The sequence below is a fragment of the Macrotis lagotis genome, chromosome 1 (assembly GCF_037893015.1).
Source record: "Macrotis lagotis isolate mMagLag1 chromosome 1, bilby.v1.9.chrom.fasta, whole genome shotgun sequence".
Lineage (NCBI taxonomy): Eukaryota > Metazoa > Chordata > Mammalia > Peramelemorphia > Peramelidae > Macrotis > Macrotis lagotis.
The window spans coordinates 707,513,507-707,534,849 of NC_133658.1; the positions used below are offsets into that span (position 1 = coordinate 707,513,507).

At 32.4% G+C, this 21,343-nt stretch overlaps 1 protein-coding gene across 22 annotated transcripts in view; it reads left to right on the forward strand.

The window, feature by feature from the left end:
- BAZ2B (bromodomain adjacent to zinc finger domain 2B) overlaps positions 1-21,343 on the forward strand; it is a 341,329-nt gene that overhangs the window by 122,222 nt on the left and 197,764 nt on the right. Inside the window, exon 1 of one of the 22 annotated variants that reach the window (XM_074215887.1) lies at positions 15,152-15,727. The exons of the other annotated variants lie outside the window; for them this stretch is intronic. The gene's annotated coding sequence lies outside the window, so the exon portion shown is untranslated. Of the gene's footprint in view, positions 1-15,151; positions 15,728-21,343 lie in introns of those variants that run through there. 22 annotated transcript variants of the gene reach the window in all.

Here is a 21,343-nt window from a genome sequence, read left to right on the forward strand (position 1 = left end):
TCAAGACATTTTCTAGATAGAAGAAGCCTTAAAGACCATATAGTTGAGTCTTTTTTTTTCTTTTTTACAAATGAGTAAACCAAGGCCCAAGGAAATAAAGGGATATGTCACAGACAACAGAGCTTTAAAATATTATTCATAGAGTTGTATGAGTTTGATGCAAATAAAATCCACAGCTTAGGAAAAATATAATAGTGATCTGGAAAATATGCTGAATGTAAAAGCAAATTTCTGACTTTAAAAGGTGAACCAAGTTTTCTGGGCATATGTTATTTCAGTGCATTTTCCAGATCAATATTGGGCTGTTGGACAAATATCTTACTATGATGCTTTTATATCTTTACTATTTTTTAACTTAAAACTATAGCTTCATCTTAAATATGTGAGGCACTTTTATATATATATATATATATATATATATATATATATTCTAGAGTTATTTAGAAGTTTTCTTTAATAAAACACATGTAGCAGATGCTTTGCTTGTTTACAAATATTTTAAAAGTCATATGCTCTGTGTTACAAAATTTCTCTATGTGTTGAGCTTTTCTTGCAGTTCAAGAGAAATATATAGCCCCAAGAGTGTACACCATCATGTACAGTATGTTCAATTGGACAGTTGACCTATACCAAAGAGTAATAAGTCATTGTTAAAATTAAAAGTGGAGGCATTTCACAACGATGAACTACTAAAACCACTTGACAATGGTTACATTATAGAAAGCAATCACTGTATATCACAAATGGAAATGACCCTTTGCTTTACAGGGTCAAGGTTGCTATGGTAGACTATGTTCTCTTAAAGTGTTTCAGGTTGTAGTTTTTGCTCTAAGCAGTCTCTGATCAGTATCATCAGACTAGAGATATGTAATTTCATGTGTTATGACATGGATACCCATTATATGGCAAACCAGTTTCTAAAGACTTGTTGAAAGGCAAACCACTTTTTACAACCTATACAACAAAATGAATTTGCAGTTCTGTAACGAGTGTCCATGATCACAAATTATAAAATATAAAGTTATATAAAGCATGACCTTTTTTTGATTAAAGGAAAGGAGGTTGAAGCATAGCAAGGGTAAATCTGAATGGTTCTTAACACTTAAAATCATTTATGTATAGATGCCTGTCAGTCATCTAGGTCTCTTTTCCAATGCAAAATACATACTTGAGAAGTAACATTCTCAGTGTCGATTTATGAACTAGCATATCTATGAAAATGAATGAATATTTGCCTGTTTCAGCATTAGTTCCTTCAGTGTAAACCTAATAATACACTGATGGGCCTTTAAAAATATCAGAATTATAGATCACCTATACCAGTGATACAAAACAAAGCCTAGTGCTTCTGAACCCAGCTAAAATGTAATTGGGAAATATTAAATAAGATAAATGAAAATACAATACAACAGAGATAATGTTAATTTGAGGTTTTCTAAGTCAATATGAAATGGCAGAGATCTGTTTCTATTTGAATATGATACCACTGACCTATACCAACCTTTGTCACTGTATTTATAGGGTAATGTAATACAGAAACATATTTGTTCTCCTTAGGGAAAAAGCCAATCTGAATGAATGGAAAGCCTGTATATCGACTTTTTAAAATGAGGTTTTATGACTTTGAGACATCATAGAATACCCTGAATCAAATTAAGAATGGGTTGATGTCATGCATTTCAAAAATAAATTCTCAAGGGCTTGGATTAAGGATGTAAACTATAAAATATAAACTACCTGATATTCCCTTAAAGGCAAAAGCTGGGTTTTTTTTGTTGCTGTTATTTTGAAAATTCCTACTATCCAGCACAATTCCTTGAATGTAGTTGATACTTAATAAATTTTGGATTGAATTAAATGAATAGATAATTTGCATTGTGGCTAACAAAATAATTGTTTAACTGTGGTGTTCTGAAATATTTGTTTTAAAATTTTAGGTAGATTTATTTTCTTAAATAATATGAATAGCCCTTTTCAATTTTATTTGTATGAAAATAGTCTTTGGATGTCTAGTATACCCTCTCATTTTATAGATGAGGAAACTGAGGCCCAAAGATTTTTTAAAGACCTTCCTGTGATCACATAGTACATATTAGAACCAAATTGTTCTGACTTCAAATCCAGCACTCCTCCTTGCATAGAGCATAAATGACTTGAAATGTGTTCAGTAAAATGTTTCTTATATTCCATCTTGTTATAATTGTTCATGTGAGTAGAAGAGGGTCACAGTTCAAAAAAAAATCAGAATTTATGTTATTCCTCCCCCTCACTGCAGAACAAAGAAAATTTGAAGTATTAAAGTACTATATACTCTATATTTTATACATATATATATAATAATAATATAATAGTATGCTAATTTAATCTGAATTTAAATCCCAATTCTGATACTCTGACCTTTGACCAGCCCCTTAAACTCTCAGAATTTCAGTTCTCACATTTGTAAATAATGTTACCTCAAAGTTTGTTCAAAATAAAATAGTTTGTCTTTTTCAGAATACATATAAATGATAATTATAATGATCATTTCATAGAATTTATGAAAGGATCCTAAGAGATTATGAGACCAACAACCTCAATTTATCAATGAAGAATCTGAGGCCCAATGAGGAAAAATGATTGCCTATCACAGAACCAGTGACAGAACCGGGATTCAAAGCAGGGTTTTTGGGTCCTCTCCTTCCCATTAATCATTCTTAAAACATCCAAATTTTCTAATATTTTTGTATAGACTTTTGTCATGGATTCCTTTGTCAATCTGATGAACCCTGTATATATAATTTTTTGAAGATAATTTTAAATGTATAAAATATATATGGCAGTGCAAGTGAAACCAATTAAGTTGAAATGCAGTTTATAAAATATATATATTTTGAAAAGTTTATGGACCCTAATCTCAAAATCTTTGATTTAAAAGCTCAAGAATTTCCAGAGCTTTAGAATTAATGATTGTTTTCTTAGGAAATCAGACTTTAGGTTGTCATATGAGAGAAAAGACTCATATCTGAATTTCCTCTTGCCAGTTTTAATAGCTTCTACAATGAGCCTTATTCCTTATTATGGTGGTACTTTCATGGAATAGTCATGACTGTGTCTAAAAACACTGTTCATTTAAAATCCTTCTTTAGTATTTCAAATATCCTTTGCTCTGCAATGGGGGGAGGAGGAGCATAAATTCTGAACTATTAGACTGTGTCTGTAGCAACTTTATGATGAAGATTTGTCTCACCCAGAATATCTAATATTATGCCTATTTTTCGGAATCTATTGCAATTTCTGCTGCTATTTGTGCAAAAAAATGGCTTGTTCCTTGAAGCCAGATACTAAGGAATCATGAAAATGAAAGTAGTTGACTTACTGTTGTGGTTGCTTGTCGATTCTTTCAGTTTGTTATGCTTCTGTTTTCTTAACAATTATTGGCTTCATGAATTAGTAATAATTATAATACAGGTTAGGGCATTAATCTTATTAGTTGTACAAGTTAATTAAAAATCTAATTTATGCAGTCAGGCATCCAATAGGCTAGATAGCCATTTAATTATTAAACAGGTTGCATTTACAAGGATACAAATGGATCCTGGGCATATATAGCATGGCTCTCATTTAAAAAGAGAGAGAGAGACTATAATCCTAGAGGTTTTTTTTATAATATATTACAATATTTATGGATCCTTCTTATTGAAGAGAATTCTAAAGTACTTTGCAAAAATTATAATTACATACCTATAATAAATATCACCTTTGAACAATCAATATTTCTAGACCAGATGCAGTAGAAAAATTTGATAGATTTTTTTTCCAAAGCTTTTGCAGTTTGAATGTCACTAAAAATATGGAAATCCTTGTCATTTTGTTGGCTATTAAATCCCACGTGTTAATGCCACTGACATTTCACTGACTACTTTTCAATAGTTGAAAGTACCTAAGGAATTAGGTTATTGCAAGTCGAACAGAAGGCTTTCAAATATAAATAAATATTATTATTTTATTATTGATTATCTGCTAGGTAAGCACTAACCTAGCTGTAAAAGTTCCTCTGTGCTATTTATTTTCCAATTGTAACAAAAATTTTATTAGACATGTTACAACAATTTGTTATAGAAATAAACTTTCATTGTTTCCATAGCAAGCATCCATTGATTTTTCTTTCAAAGGTACATTAACAGTGCTGATAGAAGCAGAACAATTAGGATTTACATTAAAAAAAAATAAAACATGGTAAACTGAAAGCAGTGTAAGATAATATTACAGTACTGAATGATTTTGGCTTACCAAAGCAGTAAAAGCAAAAAGAGGACACAATATTGAAAGGTCGAGAAAAATGAAAGAAAGAACAAACGATGCAAAAAAGAAAATGACACTGAGGTCTTGGTTTAATACATATGTATTCCAGGTTGATGGTTGATTTCATTAGCAAATCTCATTGTTATGCAATGTCTGTTCTTCTGCAGCAAAATGAATATTGTATTCTCACAGGCCTTGTGTGTCTTTTTTATGTTGATAGATAAATGAAAATATGTACATTTACAGCTTTCTTTGGTATCTACCTTTTTCTTGTTTTGATGAAAAAGAAACAAAATTCTTAATTTTTAAATTTGTCCTAAAGCAGTGCCAATTTTTTTCTTTCATGGATATATTTTCCCATGAACATTTGATACAGTACTCAGATGTTTAATATTCACTGTTTTTGCCTAACTACAATTTTTGAAATAAATATAATAATAAAATGTGCTTATATGATTGATTAAATCATCTTTTTTGATATTACATGTGTATGTGTGTGCTAAAGTTTCTATGGAATTGCTAGTCAAAAGTACATCATTAAATTCTAAAAATAACATTCACAAGAACAAATTGCATATTATAATGACTGATATTTGAATTAATTTCAGGAGATAAAATGTATAAATATTTATTGGTCAGTGTTTGAGTATTTGCAGGGTTTTGTTGATGGTAAAAAAGAACAAATTGTTTTGAGTAATGGTTGACAATTCAAGTGTTGCCTAAACAGTTGAACACAACTGCCATTTTCTAATTAAAAGGTCAATCTCAGCTAAATTAGTAAAATTAACCCAGTTCTTTATGGAATTTACTCATCTAACCAATACAAGTTTTATCAAGCTTGTACAATTCTTTCAGGATTGATTAAATAAACTATGTATACACACACACACACACACACACACACACACACACACACAACCCCCCCCACACCCACACCCACACATAATTTATATGCCATGAGGAGCTTTGAGTTTTTTGGTTCTTGCTTATAGTGAGGTAATCAGTGTATATGCTCCCATGGGTGTAAAGAAGTAAACAGGTGCTTCTCTGCCTTGGGAAGCAGTCACTGGCTTTTGAACTGACTAGGTGATAATTAATTGATGTATTTATAGGAGAAGGGAAAAGTAAGGTTGCTGGTATATATAAACTGGTCCCAGAATTCTGTTAATATAGAGGGAATAATTTCTTTGTAGTAGGTGAAAAGAGAGAAAACTCTCCAAGAAAGTGAGCCATGGTGGCTGCTGTGATCTCTGGATTCCTAGGTGGAATCACTTTTTCTCCCTGCCTTTTTAGTAATTATCATTCAGATATAGATCTGGGCAATAAAGGACAAAGCAGAAGTTTAATTGTGCATATAGCTGTTGCTGACTACCTAATTCCACCTTTGGAGACCCTTTCCTTAGGGTTTCCATATAGCAAAAAGCAAAATGTTAATAAATAGCAGCACTCATAAAGAGAACTCCTCTGGTAAGCCTAATAAGGGATTAGTCCTCTGCTGTTTTGTAACTGAGTTAAGCATTCTATGTTCCTGTTAAACAACTGGCTGTGGCAACATTGATACTTCCACATCCTGGCAGAAACAGACAGTGGCATCACTAGGACATTGTGATTGGCTATTTTGTTTTGTTTGAGCAATTCCAGTCTTATTCCTTTGGTATGAATCAGGTTTGGGTAGAATTTATCGTGACCAAATGGGCAAGAGAAGCACTGGAGTGGCAGTTGCATTGATATAGAAATGCAACTATTTATGACTTACTAGCATTGCAAAACCATCTTCAAATATTTATACCATTGCTATGAAAGAGTCACTGCCATACTAGGTATTTAACAATGAGTTCATTGATTAATCAAGTACATTAATAAATTTTTCAAGTTGTTGAGGATGGGATGATAGTGGTATTATCAGTATGTTTCGAGAGATGGTTGAAGAACTAAAAGATTAATGGCCAGAACCCATTTTCCTTGAAGACTTACCTGCCTAATCAACATGATTGATTACTTGGAGGAGGGAAGAAAGGGACTGACTTGAGTCAGGGTAACTGGGTAAAGTCATTTAAAGAGTAATAGGTCATCTAGTCTATTCATAGAATGGCTATTGGAAGAGCAATCAAATGATTAAATATTTATAAAACAGCTACCATGTGCTCAGCACTATACTAGTTACTGGGAATACAGATATAATGAATCAATCCCTGCTTGCAAGGAGATTTCAACTAATGGAGGAGGAAATAAATATATGTGTATGTATGTATGTATATATATATATATATATATATGTATATATGGCATAAACACCATATATTTGCATACATATATAATAAATCTGAAGAGAATATCTACATAATAGTTACATCTGAAAAAGTTTGAGGAGAGCATGAGCAATTGAGGGAATGAAAAATTACTTCATGTATTGGAAAGATTCTATGAATCGATGTGAGGAAGGAGAGCATTCCAGGATTGGAGACAGTCATTGTAATGTCTTGAATTTTTGTGATTGTGTAACAGAAAAGACTAGTTTAATTAGATTGCAGGGAGAAAGGATTACTGTCCAATGAGGTGCCTTAAAAGTTAAAGAGAGGACATTATATTTGACATGAGAAGGATTCGGAAGACACTGGAGATGATTGAATAGAGGAACGACGTGATCAGACCTACTTTAAAGAAAAAACTTTAGACAGCAATATCAAAACTTGAGGCATGGAGAAGGGCCCACTAATTATTATTCCAAAACCTTATGGGAAAGGAAGAGAGATGGGGGTGGGACAGGGTTATCAAATGACATTGAGATGAAGAGAAGGGGTTAAGAGGGAGTTCACATAGAATTTCCTCAATTTTAAAAGAGACTAGATCTTCAGGTGAGACAGAAGAAATAGCAACATGTGGGAAGCTTGAGAAAAGGTTTGAAATAAATAATTTCACATGGAAGCGAGATGTGGATCAATTAAGAAAGGATAAGAGGATTTCCTTGCTACTATAAGGATCTAGTTGAAGTTGGGTAACATGAATCTTTGTTGTATATCCTAACCTAACTATCATGGTTTTGTGATTTTCTCCAACTTCTGATAGTAGGAGAATAAAAGGTAAAATGGTAGATGTCATCTGGGGCTGAGGTTAGACAAAGGATGAGGGCAATAAGATAGGCATAAGGAATTTTGGGAATATGTGATAATGCAATATTAATTGGGCTATCTATTGGGTTAAGATTAGAAAAGAGGGAAGGAAGTGAAGTTAGAAGAGGTAATGACCTGAGAAAATACTTCGGAGTGGAGAGAAGGAGCAGGTATAAGAGAAGAGAAATAGAGAGAGATAGGTTGGTAGGAGACTTTGGTTAATGGAATGTCATTTTTTGATGACATTGAAGAAAGAGATAGATCCTTGCAAACATGATAGGAACTTTTGCAGCCATTATTCATTCCTCATGACCCTTGGTATCATGTTGGTTTAAATGTCATCATACTTTCATTTCAAAGATACAAGACCACACAGGTTAGTGTAAATAATTTTCCTGACATATGCCATCTAATATAGATATGTATGCTGGACTATTCCTATTTTGATATTTACTAGCTATATATAACCATGGACATGTTGCTTCACTTCTCTGATCATCTGCAAAACCTATCTTCAAAATATGGAAAAGAATAACTTTAATCCTTCAGAGTTGTTTTGAGGCTCAAAATGTAAAATCTGCAATCTTTTAAAAAATATTATATGAATGTTAATTTTATCCAATGACTGATCACAGTCTTCCATTTATAGCAGAATTTTGCAGTCATTTTCAAAAGAAACTTAAGATACATTATAGACATATAAAACAATAATAATAATAATAATAACAATAATAATAATAATAGCAATAAATTATTTAGTCATCACAGGCCAGTAAACAAGTGAAGAGGATAATCATAAAGGAGGTAGATTTCAGAAATTCTCTTTGACTCTTCCTGCTGAGTTGTATAGGTTATGCAGACATTCTAATGATTTATGTAGACTGATTTTATAATCTACAACTTTAATGAAGTTATTATTTCAATTATATTTTTGTTTAACTATATTTCCTTTAGTAAACTACAATATCCTTTGCAAAAAAGTTATTTTGCGTCCTCTGTGCTTGTGTTCATTCTCTCATTTATTTTTCTCGTCTTGTTGCTCTACCTAGCATTTTTAATATTGTAACAATTGTAGTGATAATGGACATCCTTGTTTTACTCTTGATGTTATTGCCCATGCTTCTAGTTTATCCTCACTACAAATGATTTTGGATTTTATAGAAATAAAGTTTTATATAAATATTATTTAATATATTCATATTATTTTTCTTTTTAGTGTTTTGTAGGTTTTTGCAAGGCATATGGGGTTCAGTGGCTTGCCCAAGGCCACGCAGCTAAGTAATTATTAAGTCTCTGAGACCGGATTTGAACTCAGGTACTCCTGACTCCAGGGCTGGTGCTCTATCCACTGTGTCACCTAGCTGCCCTCTTTTTAGTGTTTTAAAAACAGAATTACACCTTTAAAATACAATAGCTGTAGTTTATTCTACTTCTTCTGATGTAATCATATGTTTTTAAGTTATCCTTATTAAAATATAGTCTATTGTATTTAAAGCTTTCCTAATATTGAGTCAACTCTTTATTCCTATTATCCAACCTGGCCATAATGTACATTTAAAAGAATGTTACTGTAGCCTCTGCTAGTATTTTATTTATTTTTTTTATTGAAGATACTGATTTATAGTTTTCTTCTTCTGTTTTGACTCTCCTTGGTTTATAAATCAAGGCCATATTTGAATCATAAAATGAATTTAATATAGCCCTTTTCCTATTTTTTCAAGCCATTTAAATAATATTGGTTTAATTGTTCTTTGTTTTGTTTTTGTTTTTTTACTTTTTTCAAGGCAATGAGATTAAGGGACTTGCCCAAGTTCAAACAGCTGTGGTTTCTTCCTGGATTTTCTGATCACCACAATATCCCTTGCTCTTTATTGCAGTAATTACGGAAGAAAGAGACTTGGGGTGTACTATTGCTTCCTACATTGCATTAAGAAAGAGCCAGTACTAATTATACTTTGTGGCAGGAATAGTCAAGGGCATTAAATGAGATAATCTGTAAACTGTTTTATAAAATGTAGCATGTTTTATAAATGTGACCCTTTATTATTATGTACTAAACCTTAACCATTGTAGGTGGATTGGGTATGATCAATTTACCTTTGACTAGGAGCATACATACCTGAATGATAGCACATGGTTATAAAGACAAATGAGTTCTATCTACATTAGGGTGAGACTCTTTGTACTAGATGTAGGATGTAAGACCAGAATAAAAATGTTAATTTTATCCTTTAAAAAAATGGGAAAAGTTATTCTGAATCTGATTTTCAGCTGCAAGGAAGAACTAGAATGAAAATGCTTGGGAAAATGACTACTACAACTCAGAATAAATCATGGGAAAGAAGAGAAGACTTGGGGAGAGTAGATTTTATTGGATTCCAAGAAAGGATAAGTAGGATTCCAAGAAAGGATAAATAGGATTCCATAGGAAGTTACAGGGGAAGTTAGTCCTATAACAGATTGGTGGCTATCAAGATTGACATTCTTGAGACACAAAGAGAAACAATTCTCAGGAGAAGGAAAAGCGGGTGTTGTTTAATTAGATGGCTGTGGATAATCAGGGAGTTTTATCAACTTGCCTTTGGTTTTTAAAATGACAGGTGGAGAATATTGAAAGCAAGGGCAGGAAGTGGAGAGTGAATGCCAAACCATAATATAGTCATATTAAAAAAAAAGTGTCAAAGGTTACTAAAGTTCTAAGCTGATAAAGAAGTTGAGAACAACAAAAAGATGCTTGTAAAACTCTATTGGGGAACCGAGGTTAAAAGAAAAACTTTGCTAGGTTGGCTGGGACAAGGATTATAAACAATGAAGGCAATAAAGAACTTTTTATTTTATTTTAGGTTTTTGCAAGGCAGTGGGGTTAAGTGCCTTGCCCAAAGCCACACAGCTAGGTAATAAGTGTCTGAGGTTGGATTTGAACTCAGGTACTCTTGACTCTAGGACTGGTGCTCTATCCACTATGCCACCTAACTGCCCCTAAATTTTTAGATAAGCATTTGATAAAGTCTCTTGTGGACAAGTTTGAGAGATATCAACTGAATAATAGTCCAGCTATATGACTTCAGAATGGATTTAATAACTGACCTCAAAAAGTCCAGTTAGTTATTATTGGTTCAATATTAACTTGAAAGAATACTCCAGTAGAATTTTTCTGGAGTCTGTGTTCTGTCCTTTGCTCTCTTTACATTTTTATCAATAATTTCTATGAAGCTATAAATGACATATTTTTAAAATTTGATGGGACACAAAACTGGGAGAGAGTTTATACTTTGGATTGCATAATTAAAATTTAAAAAAAGACCTTGTAAAACAGAATGTTGAAACCAGTAAATTGAAACATCTTGAAAATACTAGTAAGTTGAAACATCTTGAAAATAAATGTGCAGTCTTAACACTTGAGTTCAGAAAGTCAACTTACCAGATTCAAGATGAGTATAAAATGGTGTTTTGTCTGAAAAAGATCTGGTTGCTTTACTGTTACTTAAATAATAGCACCAAACAATTAGACTGAGTTCCTTGAATGAAGAGATTATTTTTTTTTTGGCCTTTCTTTGTATTCCCAGAGCTTAGCAAGGGACGTAGTATTGTCAATGTTAATTTTTTTGACTTGGCTAGCATAGTGCTTTGCACATAAAAAAATAAAGAATTGCTGAATGGTGTGATATTTCAGTACAAAAACCTAATCAATGAATGAACTGTTATTAAGTAGCAACAGGAAATGTGCTAGAATTCAGAGACATTAAAGACAAAAAAATGAAAATCTCTACCCTCATTATCAGTGGTATGTCTCTAGTATCTTAAGTTCCTCAATATGTTAACCACATCTCCACAACATATTTGATCAAATTTGACTGTTTTTCTTATCTAAATACAATATGTATTCTAATGGAGAAACAAGTACATACATAAGTGGGTGTGTATGCATATATATGTGTAAATATATAATATAAAATTGTTCATTATACAGTACATATAGGAGCAGGGTACTAACCCTTGAACAATCTAGTGGTGCTTGGCTGGATTTCAACAGAATAGAAAAAATATCAGTCAACAAACATTTATTAATCTACTCTGTAATAGGCACTGTATACTAGCTTCTAGGGTTGTAAAGAAGAATAAAATAAAACCTCTGCTTTCAAGGAGTTCACAGTTTAATGTGGAGGACAGAATGCAAACAATTATGTACAAAAAATTATACGAAATAATTTTCCTATCATCAGTAGAGTGATATCAGTAAAATTAAGGAGAACCTTAAAAGCCTTCCTAAAGAAGACAGGGTTTTAGCTGTGACTTCAAGTCAGGAAGCCAGGGGTGGTGATGAGGAGGAAAAGAAAGAATTCCAGACTTGAAGGCAGCTTGTGAAAAATGACTAGTTGGGTATTTTTTTCTTGCAACAGCAAGGAAGACAATGTCCCTGGATAAAAGAGGACCTTTTGGAGATGGTAGGGTGCAACTGGGCTGTAAGTTGTAAAAATATTGGAAGGGAGGGGGATGAGAGGTTGTGACAGGCTTGAACATCAAAAAGGATTTTGTTTGTGATCTTAGAGGTGATAGAAAGCTGTAGTTTGTTGAGTAGAGGGAGTGAGTTGGTCAGTTTTAAGAAAATTTATTTGACAGATGAGCAGAAGAGAGACTGAAATGGGTAGAGACTTGTGGCAGGGAGACCAACTATTAGGCTATTGAAATATTTTTTTATATATGGTGATGAGAGCAGTGTCAGAGGATAGAAGGGGGGTGAATTTGAGAAATTGTTTTAAAGGTAAAATTGATAGGCCATGGCAACAGATTGGAAATGGTGAGTCTGAGATGAGGAAAGACTATTCAAGGCATGGAAAACAGTCAATGCAAAGGCAAAGTGTTAAGAAAAAGATAATGTCTGCAGTGAATGTCTATTTGACTGTATTGTGGAGTACAGGAAAAGGAAGCAATGGTACATTAAGTCTGGAAATAAAAGCAAAGTACGATATGTCTAGGGTCTGGTTTAAAAGCTAAATAAGTTTATAATTGATTTTAGAACTAATTGGGAAGCACTGGAATTTATAGTAAAGGGGACTGACAAGGTTAGATCAGGTTTCAAGGAAAATAATTTTGATATCTATGTAGATATATTGGAGGAGGAGAGATGTGTGGTAGGGATGATTGGTTTTCTCAATGTCCTTTAGATGAGACAGAAAGCTAGTGTAGATATTTTGAAGTGGCTTCTTTCAGCTTTGATGTTTAGCTTTTTACATTGTCCCTTAACTGAATTAGATGTCCTAATTGACTCTAGCCAGAATATGGTACCAACTATTATTTAATGTGGTGATTCTTGATGCAATCAATGGGCAAAAAAGTGTGGGAATAGATTTTGTAATATGTATGCCTCAGGACTATTATTAAGTCTTCACTTTTAAGTTCCTCCAAATTTAAGACTAAATATGGGAAACAGGAAATTATAGATTATATTTCACTTAATACTTTCAAATATCTGTGACTTCATTGGGATGTGTACAGATAGCCCCTTTGAATAGAGCTCACCATCCCTCAACAACTTACTATGTCGTTGTGAGTGGTGAAAAGGATTCATTATCTGATGAATAATTTTCTGGTAAAAAAAAAAAAGAGCAAACTTAAATAGGCTGCTTATGATGGCAGCTCTATCTGATTTGACAACTCCATACCCGAACTGCTTTTAGTTGGGTCAGTGCTACCAGATTTTTTGAGAAAACAAGATTGCTATTTTGCCATATTGAAGTATCATCATATAATTTAACTGGAGGAATCTACATAATATTTTCAATTTTCCCCTTAAAATATTACATTTTTAATTTGGAATTAATCAGGTTATTTGCTGCAAACTATTTTGTTTCTCTGATGTTCTTTAAAAAGGAAATAAATTTTCTTCATCATCCACAAATAGAGGTAGAAATAGGGATGAGAACTGTGATTTCATTAGTACAGGGGACTCCCAAGTATGGAAACTCCACCAGGTAGGCACTCTCTCAAGTTCCTGGAGGAATTTAGGGCCTTGCCCAGGATTACCCAACCAGGATGTTTTAGAGGCCAGACGAACTCAGGTTTTCCTGGTTTCAATTTTGTTCTTGCTGGTTATTTTTACTTTACCATACCACACTTAACCTAAATAATTATAGTTAATATTTAATGGCACCTTAAAGTCTGCAAAGTACTTTGTTCCCCAGCAACCCTGAGGTTGAGCCTATCATCATCTTGATTTTACAGATGAGAAAACCATGAGGCAGAGAGAGACTAAGTAGCCTCCCTAAGGACACACAGGGATTAAGTGTTAGAATTCAGATGGTAAGAGAGCTCCTCAGACTCCAAAGCTAGAATCTATAACACAAATTGTTCTCTAAAACCTGATCTCAACATGTATCCAACATATAAGTAAAATACAAAATAATTTGAGAAATGGAAATGTATTACTGTAGAGATTAGGGAAGTTGTCAATCATATATATATATATATATATATATGTCTACTTTTTTGTACTCTGGTTAACCATGACATCTCAGAAATACTTAGTTTGACCAAAAATTTCTCTTAATATCTCAGCCATTGTTTATTTAAGAAGTTAATATCCATTTCCATTCTCATTGTAGCAGAGTTATGTTGGTTAATAATATCACCATAATTCAAACCTGAATGCATATTACTTTGAAAATATATATTAAGTATTATAATGAAGGTTCTCCTGAGATACTGTCCTTTTGGTATAAGTTTTTATTTCCTAGAATGTGCTTTGTGTTTTTACCATTTTTATATTTTAGAACCTTATTTTTTAGACAGAAAAGAAAAAAAAATAGAAACCTAAGTCCAGTAATACAATTTTTTTATGTTTTAACATGATTATATGGAAGTGAGAGATTCCTTACTAACTTCTCCCCCACCTCCCCACATTAAAATAAAAGCAAGTGAGGCATTTTTAGAGGACTTCTTAAATAAATCCATGGTGTTTAAAAAAAGATTGAAAAAAAAAGTTAACATATTGTCAAGAATTTTTTTTAGTATTAAACAGCAGAACAATAGAATAAGTTAACTAATTTCTTTTTTAAAAGGAATTCTTCAATACCTTTTTATTTATTTTGACATAGTTTATTTAAACTAGTCCTTATTCAACCATATTAAACCTTTGGAGGGAGTAAAACCACATATAATTTGTGGATTATTACTTTATAATCTATTTTTAAAAGAATCCTCTGTTATAGTTTACTTTAAGTTAACAAGTAGCTTGTTTTTGTAAGGGTTCCAGGAGAGTTAAAAGACAAAACAAAACTACCTAGTTGTTGTGAGTTGAGGAAGGGAAAATTTGAGAAATGTGAACAGAAATGATCTTTTAGATTTTAGATATTCACAGATATTTTTTTTTTCTCCTCCAGTCTAACTTAACATTATGTTATGGAATACCTCCTGTTCTGCATGCAGAAACATGCATTGCCAAAAACTGATCCGAGCTTGGCCTAAAAAATACAGTTGAGTGTTATAAAGAGTCTGAGTTCTGTTATATAAGGTTTAATGATAGATTTAGGATATGGTGTGTGTGGGGGGGTTCAGAAACTTTTTAGTTTTTGCAGCAATTGAAATGAACAAAAATCCTGTGAAAGGATAGCACGGGCATTTCTCCCTATTTCTCTCTGATATTTTAAACTTGTGGTCACTTCATTTGGTTCTAATATTTGAAAATATATCTTTTTTAAGGAACAAAACACAATCATACCATTAGTGTTCGGGAGGGAGGGAGAGGGGGGGTGGGATGTGAAGAAAAGGCTCCCTTCATCTCTTCCCGGCTTGTTGTGGTTATGGTCGTGGTTGTTACTGTGAAGGGAGGGAGGGTGATGCCCAGCTGCTTTGCTGCCCTTGTACCAGAGCCTTTACCTGGCTTAGGTTTGGGTCACGTGAGTTCCACATTTACTGGTGATCTAACTGCTCCACCTGCCTTTCAGTTTGTTTACCAGGAAATCAAGATGTGTAAACTGCAGGAAGTACTATTTGACCCTCTCCGACAGTATCTCATTACAATAATTGCTAATCTCTGAATAAGACAGCCATGTTTTGTGAGTAACTGAGGGAGAGAGAGAGGTTGTAGGAAAGGGATTTTAGGGGTTGCCACAAACAGGGGCATTGTACAGTCTGGCTTGGATCCTGTTTCCATGAGGGCTGCTTCTGCTAGCCACAGGGGTGACCTTTGGGGTCATCAGAGCTAAGGGATAGTAGTATGGTCCTTCCTTTCCTTTTAACTGGAAAAAACCACCCCGGCTTGTTGTTCTGGAGTGTGCTGTCAATGCTCTACAACGAAAGGATAATGGCTACTTCCTGATTAAACCCTCTCCACAGTAAGCCGTTCATGTTCTGTTCTTATTTTTCCCCCTGTGCGGGCAAGAGTGTTTTCTTTTCTTTTCTTTTCTTTTTTCCTTTTACTTCTGACCCAGGGTCTTGCCAGTTTTCCATGTTGTATATTATATTCAATATAAGCTGAACTAAAAGCTTACTCTTGTAACAGAAACTAATTGATTTAAGTTAGAAGATTTTTCTTTTGAATGAGGAAGTTTCTCTTGTGCTTTCTTTTAAATATGCTTAATGTAAATTTTGATGAAGTCATTTGTATTTTTAGAAAATTTGAAATGTTAAATTGATATGTAGTTGTTATTCTAATCACATAGAACTTTTGAAAATGCTCATTTTAAAACACTACAAGGTTTTTTTTTATTATTTTCAACTACTATATGAATAAGTGCCTTTATTTTATTTTGCTCTATTTCTATGTAAATTCATAGATCTACTGCATGCTGTATGCTTTATAACCTGTTGGAAAAGATCATTATATTGGCAGTTGTTTGGGTTAAGTTTTGTCATTAGATTAGTTAAGAGACTTAGCTCCTAAAAAAATTGCCACCTAAGTAGTTTTGAGTATATAAAAAAGGGAGTAATGAGCTGCTTAGCATTAATCTTAGAGCTGACACTCCATCTGTGGTGTTGGACAAATCACTTAAACTGCTTACCTATTTTTCTGTTTACAAAATTACATTTTTAATATATACCTACTATTCTGTGAGTGTTTTTCGCGTCTGTAGAAATGCCATGTAAATTATTGTGTTGTGTGTATTTTATGCCAGATACCCTGTCTGAGGAGGGCAAATAAATTCTAAAGATATATAATATGGCATCAACTATGTATAGTTTGAACAGAAAGAATCACAGCTGATTGTGAACTAGCATTGTAACTTGACAGCATAAACATAGTATTTACTAGGATGTTTGTATATAGCAGAAAGGAATTATTAGTTTCATTTCACTTTTTTTTTTTTTTTGCTGTAACAAAGTTTGCAAACTGCCTTTACCAGACATTGTGGTGATTCTGAGATCCCTAACATTAAAGGTACATTGAAACATTAGAGAGATGAGTAGGTAGATAAAGAATTGTAAACAATAATTTCTATATAAAAAAGTTTTTAAAAACGAGATTGTTCAAGCTAAAAAAGGTAGCTAATTTATAAATATATACATGTATATAAACCCCTAAAGAAATGATGATCAACATATGCATACCAAGAAGGAAACAAGGTGAAAATAATTAAAAATTTAGCACATTTTAATGTGAAGGTTGTCAGGAAGAATTTTATGTAGTAATTAAATAATATATTGGATTATTGAGTAAAGTTGTGGAAATCCAGTCTCAGACACAATTTAAAAAATGATAAGATTCTTAACCTATCTAGGGTGATTCAAATATAGTTATACCAGATGATGTTCCCTTGATGACCTCTTAAGGTCCTTTCTTTTGCTCTGACAATCTATGTATTCTAAACAATTTTACAAATTAGAGAAAATACTTTATTGATATTTTGATAAAATTAATCCCTGTTACTAAATTAAGCCTCCTATTTTAAGAAAATCCAGACATGTATTCTAGGATGCTATTGACCTCATATGTTTTTTAATCCTCAGCCAAAGTCATATACTCAAAAATCTATTACAATATTATAGAGTATGGACCTACAATATCATGAGTATGGTGAACTTCAAGTGAGGAAACTCCCTCTACCAATGCAGGTTAGCCACTTCTAGTTTTAGAGAGTTATCTGGATAACTAATGGGTTAAGCCTCAAGTTATATATGAAATGTGTCAGAGAGAATTTGAACCTAGCTATCCCAGGATTTTGTGGCCTTTTTTTATTTATTATACCTTGATGCTTTTTTATTGAATTATTTGCAACCAAATTATTTTAAACTGCTTATTGGTCTGTTATAAAATGATCAAATGAGGTGTATCTGTATCATAACTTGGGAATATGATAAAATGATGCTTATAGATGAGCTTTAGCACTTTACCTAAAAAAACCCCCCAATGAACTACTTATCTCCAGTTACAGATTAGGAGGTTAGGTCTAGTTGGACCAAAACTCCACAACTCTGATTTTAATATCTAAAAGAATATGCATAAATAGTTTTAGATAGTGGATATTTTTGCTTTGTTTTGCCAGGTATTTGAAATTGAAATGGAGATAGAAATATTTCTAAAATATAATTCTATTTCCTTGACTTAAGACTAAGCAAGTGCTCTATTAACAAAATATAGTATAACCTGTTTTCTTTTGGATAACCAAATTTGGATGACTCATTATTATGAATATAAATTATAATATTTTTAATACAGTACATTTCTTAGTGATTAGTTAGATAATTATTTAAAAATGAAAGGATTTTTGGTAGACTTGTATACAGTCTAATCCCTTTATTTTAAAGATGAAGAATCCAGGTCCTTGAAAAGTGACTTAAAGATCACACACATAAGCTAAAAAGTAACTGAGTAAAGCTTTTGACCCAAGTTTTCTATTTCCAAATTTTGTACCATTTCCAATACTCCAGATTGCTTTATAAGGGATTTGTTTGATTCTGAATTTCATTGACTTAGGGTATTGTACTTTTTGAGTATGTGCCTTTTTTGTTGCATTTTTTTCTCTTCCTTTGCAATGAGACTATATACATATCCCTATTTTCTCTGCTGACACCCCCTCTCCCTTTCACTTATTAGTTCTTGTAATCTGATTTGGGCTTCAAAATTAGATGACCAGTTTTGTTAAAACTCTATATAAAGCAATGAGATGGGTCTGAGGGACTTCCTTATGAATAGAGTTCATGACCTTTGTAATCTATATTTTGCTTGCCCAAGAGATTTAAAATTTTTTTTCTATGGTTTGTTTCTCTCTTCCAAACGGGTAAAATTGACAGACAGTTTTGAGTAAGGTGAAGTGTTAACTATAAAAGTAGACATAATATATATCCATTTGGAAAATTATATGATGTTCAGAACTGATAATGTATAGAACTGATTTACTTCAATAAATAATAAATCTGACATTTTTCAGTGAAACAGGATAGTATCTAGCTAAACATTCAATTTCCAGAAAACTAACCATAGTCTTCTAATTTAAAAACATGCATTTAAAGCTGGAAGAGCTCTTAGAGGTCATCTAGACCAGACCTCTCTTTTTACAGTTGAAGAAATAAGACCCAGAAGGAATGAGAAAGTTGTCCAAAGGTTCACAGGTAAAATAAGTATAAAAGCAGGAATTTGAACCCAGGACTTCTACACAAAGTCCTGCACTGTTTTCAGTCCTGGTTTTTTGGAAGTTGTATGAATTAATTCATTTCGCCTTTATTTTAACAAAAGACTACAAACTAAATGCTATATATACAACATAAGGATAAGAAAATTAGGATTGATTACTTCTTGCAAACATTAGCCATGTCAGAATTTACTTTCTTGAAGATAATATCAGACAGTCCAAAGGGGGGAAAAAAAAACCCTCTCTATCTTGATTTAATTTCTCTTAGAACCAAAAAGTCAACCTAGAATGAAATTTGTAGATATAGACATATAGAATAATTAGCTATCTTTGGTTGTCCTTGCTTTTCTAATTCTATAAATAAAATTATGAGATTGTTTGGGTCTTTTTAAGCAAAGGGGGCAGCTAGGTGGCACAGTGAATAGAGCACTGGCCCTGGAGTCAGGAGTACCTGAGTTCAAATCCGGCCTCTATCACTTAATAATCACCTAGCTGTGTGGCTTTGGGCAAGCCACTTAACCCCATTGCCTTGCAAAAACAAAAACCAAAAACAAACAAACAAACAAACAAACCTAAATAATATTAAGCAAAGGTTAAACTATGAGTTTGAGGTTCTTATCCCTTTTCTTTCCCTGTCAAAGGTTCTTAACCCATTGACTATACCTTAAAATATTTTGATAAATGTATATAATTACAATTTTTTCCTAAAATTCTATGAGATTTATTTTAAAGTTTAAAAACATTATTCTGAGAAGTAATCCATAGACTTCTTCAAACTGCCAAGGAATTCATGACCCTTGCCCTAAAGTCTTTCTGTCATTTCATTTTTGTCCTTAAAGTTTTAAGCATAATTTCTTTTTACTGTACTTCCTTATTGCATGAGATTTCTAAATAAGCATAGACTTTTCTGGTATTCATAAATAATAATTTTTACTGTAAATAAATCATGCATTTGTGTAATTTAGTATGTAATAATCCCTGTTCAAAATTTGAATGCTGCACCTTTGCACTACTGAGTATAAAAAAAGACAGAGAATTTTTGCCAATGTGTCCTTATTTTCTGATTCATTTTATTTTTATGTTGCTTTCATGAACTCTTTACCCCTTTTAATTTAGTAGTAAGCAATATAAAAGTAACTTAGCAGTTAGAAATATTTCTACCATTTTGATGATTGCATTTTTGCCTTCACATAAATATTTATATGTGAATAACTATGATAGAATAAATTACAGTAAAGCCTAAAATGTTTGGGAAGTAGACATGCTTATTATCCTTATTTTCTGATTGAGTACTAACCAGAAATCTAGTTTTTAAGTCTTTATTGTTAAAATTTTTTAAATAGCCATAGTAAATAATATTTTAAGATTGAATTTTCTTTGCTATAGGCATTATATAGTAGTATCCTCAGAGCATTCATTTTAGGTCAAATGAACAACTATCCATGGGAAATTTACGTACTCTGGTGTGATAAAAATAATTATGATGCTTCATTCTTATCCCTGTGGAGGTAGTAAATTATTTAAAAAATTAAATAACAATAAAGGGAAAATCTTCATAATCTTTTCCTAATAGTAGCTACATTTGAAATAATACATTATGCCCAGGTCCATCTTCAAGTCATTTGTCTGATTGCCAAATAAACTTATTGGATGGTATATAAATGATAATCTGAGCTAGAGTTTGAGATAAGAAAAGTATCATTAGCTAATTCCTCTGAATATCAGTTTGTTTAATGTTGTCATACTGTCTATTAAACATATATATATATATATATATATAAATTGTTCTTATGGAACCCATAATCATAATGTTAGAACTCTTGAATGCCAAGGATTTGCTAGAGAATATAATGAATCTACATGATATAGAGATTCTCATTAGAATTCTTCAACTATATTGTAGAGAGGATTTTTGAGGGTTAATTAATAGTAGCAGTAATAGTGATAGCACCAGAAGTAGCAACAGTAATAAAACACTTATCAATTTACTGTATGCCAGACACTGTGCCTAATAAGCACTTAGTTATTATCTCATTTGATCCTTGCATCAGCTCTGGGAGGTAGGCCCTATTATTATCCTCATTTTATAGATGAGAAAATTGAAGCAAACAGACATTAAGTGGTCAGGGTCATATAGTTAGTGTTTGAGGCCAGATATGAACTTGTCTTTCTGATTTTAGGCCTGGACCTGTATCCTTTGCACCATCCAGGTATGGGTTAGACTAGATAGAAGTTTCCAACTTTGAAATTCTGTTAGAGGTGCTGTACTAGAGTCAGAAAGCTCTGGATTCAAATCCTGTTAACTTAGACCTTGGCTGAGGAACTCTCTAAGACTGTTTTCTTATATGCAAAATGAAGATAATAATCCCCATAATACATGCT